The 6,755-nt window shown below is 39.4% G+C and overlaps 1 pseudogene; it reads left to right on the top strand.

Annotated features, from left to right (window-relative positions):
* Positions 1-1,752: 1,752 nt before the first annotated feature.
* On the top strand, positions 1,753-2,763 carry LOC114623970 (annotated as a pseudogene).
* The last annotated feature ends 3,992 nt before the right edge of the window (positions 2,764-6,755 follow it).

Here is a 6,755-nt window from a genome sequence, read left to right as displayed (position 1 = left end):
GGCTGTTTCCTACACTGTATTATTCTGTGTTCCATCGCCTCATAATGAAACAAGAAAGGAAGGGTTGAGAAATTTCAAACCAAATGGTCTTTGCTAATGAATTTGACTGCTTCATTTAGATATTCATTTTATATTCTAATTTGCTAGCACCAGCTACATATCTACTACACTCATTCTTCCATGGATCCCCTGTGCTCATCTATTCTTGTGCCCAAGAAGGACTCAGTCCTGCTTCTTCATATGAGAAATGGCTGAACCGTGTAAGCTTCCAATTTGCATTGTTTTCCTGACTATTACTCTGATGCTTACCATGATTTTGATCAGAAAATTAGGAAAAGAGTCTAGCAAGTACTTGCCTTGTTTTCAAGCATTTGTTTCCTATATGCCTTCTCAAACTCTAGTGGAATTGACTTCATATGTACACTACATTAATAATGACTTATTTTCCAACACAGGTATACAAACAGTGACAGGCAGTATATCATTATCTGAAAGTCTTATCTCATGATGTTCATTGAGCCTTGAAATCAGATAAAATGAACATATATATATATATATATATATATATATATATATATATATATATATGGCTACTGAAGTAATCCACTAGATATGAAAATGAAACACTATGATAACTTGATGGAAACTTTGTCTCTAGCCTGTGATAGATAGATAGATAGATAGATAGATAGATAGATAGATAGATATCAGTATAAGACAATACAGAATGGACACAAGCCCGTAGAACAGAGAAAAACATTCTATGAGTTTATAGTTGGAGGTTGGAAGAATCAAAAGCATCTAGGTTGCCACGTGCAGCTTCTAGTATGTTGCTTTTCAGATATGATAGGTACTAGTTTCAGGGATCTGTGAGGATAAGGTGCTGGACTTACTAATTCCTGGTTGCTCACATTACTATGACCGAGCCCTCCCAACGGCATAATTTACTGTAAGGAATTTTACTCCAATTGCATTTTAGTTTGTTTCATTTGTATATTTATAGAATCCAAATTTGCAAAAATGTAATCCTTAACTTTACTGTTATTGTTACTGAGTAACTAACAAGAAGCAACTTAAGGAAGGAAGGATTTAGTTCTGCTTACAGTTTTTAAAAAAGATGCTATCAACCATGGCACTGAAAGCATGGCAGGAGGAGCATGAGACAGTTCGTCCTGTTATATCCAGAGACAGGAAGTAGGAAGTGAACAGCAAGTGAGGGATCAGGCTATAAAACCTCAAGGCTCGGTTTTCACTACCTACTTATTTCACCAGGGTTTCATTGAGGGCTCTATCTTATAAAGATTTCAACATCACCAATATTTGGGAGTAAGTGCTCTAGCACAGGGTTGAAGGGAGATCTCAAAGTGTAACCACGATACAAATACAAAAGAAGAATGCTTTGTTATAGTTGACATTTAGTTGTGGTTTCTTTAAAGATGTCTCCTTTCTCTCTTTGTCTCTTTTGCAACAGAGAGAGAGAGAGAGAGAGAGAGAGAGAGAGAGAGAGAGAGGGAGAGGGAGAGGGAGAGGGAGAGGGAGAGGGAGAGGGGGAGAGAGAGAGAGAGAGAGAGAGAGAGAGAGAGAGAGAGAGAGAGAGAACTGCATTAATTGGAACAAATTACAGATTTGATAATGAAATTAATCTGCCTTTTGAAATCCCTTAATATTGGCACTGGAGCCACTGTCGCAGAGCCCAGGCTACTTCTGCTACTTCTGCTTCTCCGTCACCCTCATCGTGCACTAGCGGTCTCAGAAGATTCAAAGTCTAAGATGACAACCCTCAAGGACCAGCTGATTGTGAATCTTCTTAAGGAGGAACAGGATCCCCCAAAACAAGATAAAAGTTGTTGGGGTTGGTGCTGTTGGCATGGCTTGTGCCATCAGTATCTTAATGAAGGACTTTGCAGATGGACTTGCCCTTGTTGATGTCATGGAAGAAAAGCTAAAGGGAGAGATGATAAATCTCCAGCATGGCAGCCTTTTCCTTAAAACACTGAAAATTGTCTCCATCAAAGACTATTGTATAAATGCAAACTCCAAGCTGGTCATTATCACAGTAGAGGCCTGTCAGCAAGAGATAGAGAGGAACTCAATCTGGTCCAATGAAACGTGAACATCTTCAAGTTCATCATTTCCAACATTGAGAAGTACCGTCTACACTGCAAACTGCTTATTGTCTCAAATCCAGTGGATGCCTTGACAACATGGCTTGGAAAATCAGTAGCTTTCCCAAAAGCCGAGTTATTGAGAGTGGTTGCAATCTGGATTCAGCTCAGTTCAGTTACCTAACGGGAGAAAGGCTGGGAATTCACCCTCTGAGCTGTCATGGGTGGGTCCTGGGAGAGCATGCCGACTCCAGTGTGCCTGTGTAGAGTGATGTGAATGTTGCCAGTGTCTCCCTGAAGTCTCTGAACCCAGAACTGGGCACTGATGCAGATAAGGAGCAGTGGAAGGATGTTCACAAGCAGGTGATTGACAGTGTGTATGAGATGGTCAAGCTGAAAAGTTGCACATCCTGGGCCATTGGCCTCTCTGTGGCAGACTTGGTGAAGAGCATAATGAGGAACCTTAGGCAGATGCATCCCAATTTCACCACGATTAAGTGTCTATACAGAATCAATGATGATGTCTTCCTCAGTGTGCCATGTATCCTGGGACAAAATGGAATCTTGGATGTTGTGAAGGTGATACTGACTCCTGAGAAAGAGACCCACCTGAAGAAGAGATGCCCTCTGGGGAATCCAGAAGGAGCTGCAATTCTAAAGTCTTCCTAGTGTCCTAGCACAGCACTGTCTAGGCTGCAACAGGGTTTCTATAGAGACCACACATTTCTCATCTGAGTTGTGTTTAGTACAGTTGTTGTAAAATGGTCTAGGGAAAGAAATCTCAGTTCCCACAGCTCTACCCTGTTGCAAAGTGGTACTTGTGTAGTGGTAACCTGGTTAGTGTGACAGTCCCACTGTCTCCAAAATACACTGCCATTGTGTGCAGGATTCAATTACCCTGTGAGCCTGCTGCATTGCTGCCCTGTGCACACTCACCAAACATGCCTAAGCCAATGAGTTCGAAGTTAGTCATAACCTGGCTCCAGTGTGTAAGTCCATTGTGCATATCTAGTGCATAAATGTTCTGCAGGATGTTTTATGTAGTTTATGTGTCTATAATGTACATTGTAATATCATGTGAAATGTAAAATTTGCATATAGACAATGGAATCAACTACTCAAGTGTCATGCCAACGAAAACACCAAATAAACCTTGGACAGTGAAAAAATTCCCTTATCACCTACTGAAGTAAACCACTAGAAATGAAAAAAATTTTTTCATACCTTGATGGAAATTTTTTCCCTGGCCTGTGAATTCCTCAAAAGTAGCTAGACATTGCTTTTTGGAGCCCTGGTCTCATTTGGCCTTTCCATTGCCTTTCCTAAAAGCAAGGATGATGTCATAAAACTCATGTCTGCAGGGATAATAGGGCCAACATATAATTTGTTATTTATCCCAGGATACTTTTATGGAACTATGGCTAAACCTACAGGCATCATCCTTGATTAATGGGAAAGTACAGTCACTCCCAGGACACTTTGCAGTCATAAGTCTGCAACATCAAGCACCAGGTATGTGGGTTCAGGATTTGTTCTAATACTTGTTAGTTTGTGACCTTGGCCTCATTGTCCACCAAGGCCTAGTTTGTCTGCACTGATGTATTACTTCAAGCATTAAAAACAAACAAGATATTCTTGGTAAAGTGATTCCAACACTGTAAAATGATAAACAAATATAAAGAGGGCTTTTCCATGGAGATTCATGAAATAATGGCCAATATAACCTGGCATTATATTTTTTCTAGAAGAATAAACTCAATGGGGAAACAGTAGCCATATTTTTTGCCATTTCCTTGGGAATACCTCGGTCTAGGCTTTCTCTTCACCATCTCTGATGTCAGTATCCATGTGGCATTTTCTCACTCATCCTTTTATCCTTCCTTATCCAGCTATTCTTTCACATTGAGTTGTCATCACCTCCTCTAAGAAGCTTTCTCAGATTTTTTTCTTTTATACCCAGATGTTCCTCTCTCCAAAAACCTGCGGGACACACTTGCTCTGTCTTAAAGTACTTCTCATCTATGCTATTTTTCTACTTGAGTTATTTTAGACTTGAAAGTCAATGATACTCTGAGGCAGTAATTGGGTACGTTTGTGCTATCCTATGCCTACAGCTCTACATTGTAGATACTGAGACTACAGTATTTCTCGGTTATATTTTAGCTTACAGAACAGAAATCAAACTCCAAATGGTCTAAATAGGAGGAATTGTCTGAGTTTACTTAAATAGAATCAGAAGGTAAGTGAGAAAGGTAAGTGTAGGATTGTCAGAGTTCCTGATCTTTCCTGCTTAGGAACAGACCCATGGATGACCACAGAAGCAAGGAACCAGGGACATATTTTGTTCGTTTGTTTGTTTGTTTGTTTTGATTTGGTTTAACTTAGCTTGGGGGAAAAAAAAGAAAAAAAAACCTTTGTTTTGAGCCAGGGCTTTGAGCCAAGCACAATAGGCTAACCTTTCTGTCATGCTTGGCCAGGTTAGTATAATATAGCCTAGGGCAGTAGCTCTTGCAAACTAAGATTTGAAGCCGTGATGGTCAATGTAAACTGTGTAAATTGTCCCACAGAACTTTCTACAATCAGGAAATGTTCTACTCAGCACTGGCCAGTATTGGGATCACTAGCCAGGCATGGCTATTAATTCATTTAAGACCTATGAGTAAAATTGAACAAATAAAATTTTATTTTCCATAATTTAAATTCATTTATACTTAAACAGCACATCTGTTTGATAATTAATATATTGGGTAGAATAAGAGAATGGCTGGAGTACAAATTGAAGCCCAGAAAGGATCAGGTTCCCCTAAGACATGTGGGTTATATCGAATAGAGGGAAGACGGTAGGGACTTTGGATCTTTCTGGGTATTAATGTGTGAAATAAGGTTCTCCCATAGCATCGCTGCTCATAGTGTGTTCACATACCATAAAATAGGTATCATCTGATAGCATGTTAGAAAGCAGAGTATGAGCTCAGGATGATGGTATGTATACTTAGTCACTCCAGCTGTGGGGAGACTAAGGCAGGATAATCAAAAATTTGATGACAACCCTATTACCATAGTGAGACTCTATCTCATCAAGAAGGAGGAGGAGAAATAAGTAGGAAAGAATGAGATTAAAAAATGAATGAGAGAGATGAAAGAAGAGAAAATGAATCATAACCCTTATGTCACATAATCATAATTTTATTTTTATTATTTGTTTACTTGAGACAGGATCTTGCTATGCACCCAAGGCTAGTACCTAACTTTTGTTGACTGTTTTGCTTCAGCCTCCTGAGTACTAGGATTACAGGTGTGAACCTTGATACTCAACTAGAGTCTGTAATAGAACAGGATCTTCCTCCACTGCTAAACCTATAGTTTGTACAGGTTTGCAAATGGAAGCACCCAGATTCCCAGCCTAATTCAGCTATAAACCACCTGGTAGTGAGTTACCAAGTACTCACCTTACCTCGTAAGGTTATTGTGATTTTCAGTGAGATAGGATGAAGTGCTTAGCATCGTCCACAACATCTCGTTACGCTCATGAAGCCATGCTTTGCCTGACCTCCTATCTAGGGCAGTGTGACTTATGCACGGAGACATTCCCATTTGTAGCCAACCTCTAACATATTCCATAATATATGTTAAACTAACAAACAGAAATCATTACTGATTGAGTGAACTATTCGATATCCCAGAAGCTGACAAAACTTAAATCAGTTGAGATAACACTATTTGAATGAATGAATATAATTATTTCCTGTGCAACTATCAAGCCAGCATATAATTTTCCTATTTTTGTTTAAGTAGTTTCTTACATTTATCCTCTTGCCTAGAGACCTTCTTTCTTAGGAGAGAAACTAGAAAAGTTAAGTATCAATTGGTGAGCTCTCTTTGAGCTCTTGGTTTGCAAAGCATTACAAATTCCCCACTCCGCTGGATGTATGCCCTTGCCCAAGCTGTCTCTAAAGGTAAATAGAGAAGAAACACTCTTGTGTCCACAACTTAAAGTGCTTGGTGTGTGATGTCTACTCATCACCCTCACATCTTTGCCCTCAACAGCTGTGCAGATTTTCAGCATATTAAGTTTCCCCTCAATTGGATGGTGATCTCTCTAGCTTTCTGCCACAAGGCTTGATAACACCACCAACCCCCATACTAGTTTTATTCTTGTCCTAGGAGATACCTGAAATCACACTTGGCATTTCTGTATTTTATATATCCTGATAAAGATCAGTAAGTGAAAAACTTCAGGAAGGGCCTATGGCTCAATGGTGAGTTAGAGAACAAATATTTCCCCAAATGTTCAGCTAGTCACCCTTGGCCAGAGGTGATACCATTTGGGAGCTAACAAGTAGAGACTGAGGATGTGTCTAACATGCTACCACTTTATATTATCATTTAGGCACTGTAGTAAAAGTGCCTACTAGAACAGACAACTCTCTTTAATAATATTATAATCTAAAGCATCCTATGGATATGCATAACACATTCATTCCTCTTTGTTTCTAACCACTGTTCCTTTACTCACAAATGATTATTTATTATATATGAAATGCCATACAAGGAAAGGACACAAGCTACATAGTTCCTGACTTCTGCACACAGCACAAAGAAGATCAACTAAAACAATTAGGCAGTGATCCAGTACTTCTAAAAAGGAAA

The sequence above is a fragment of the Grammomys surdaster genome, unplaced genomic scaffold (assembly GCF_004785775.1).
Source record: "Grammomys surdaster isolate TR1022 unplaced genomic scaffold, NIH_TR_1.0 203, whole genome shotgun sequence".
NCBI classification, from domain to species: domain Eukaryota; kingdom Metazoa; phylum Chordata; class Mammalia; order Rodentia; family Muridae; genus Grammomys; species Grammomys surdaster.
Note: the sequence above shows the minus strand (reverse complement) of the source record. Positions and strands in the feature narration are given on the sequence as shown.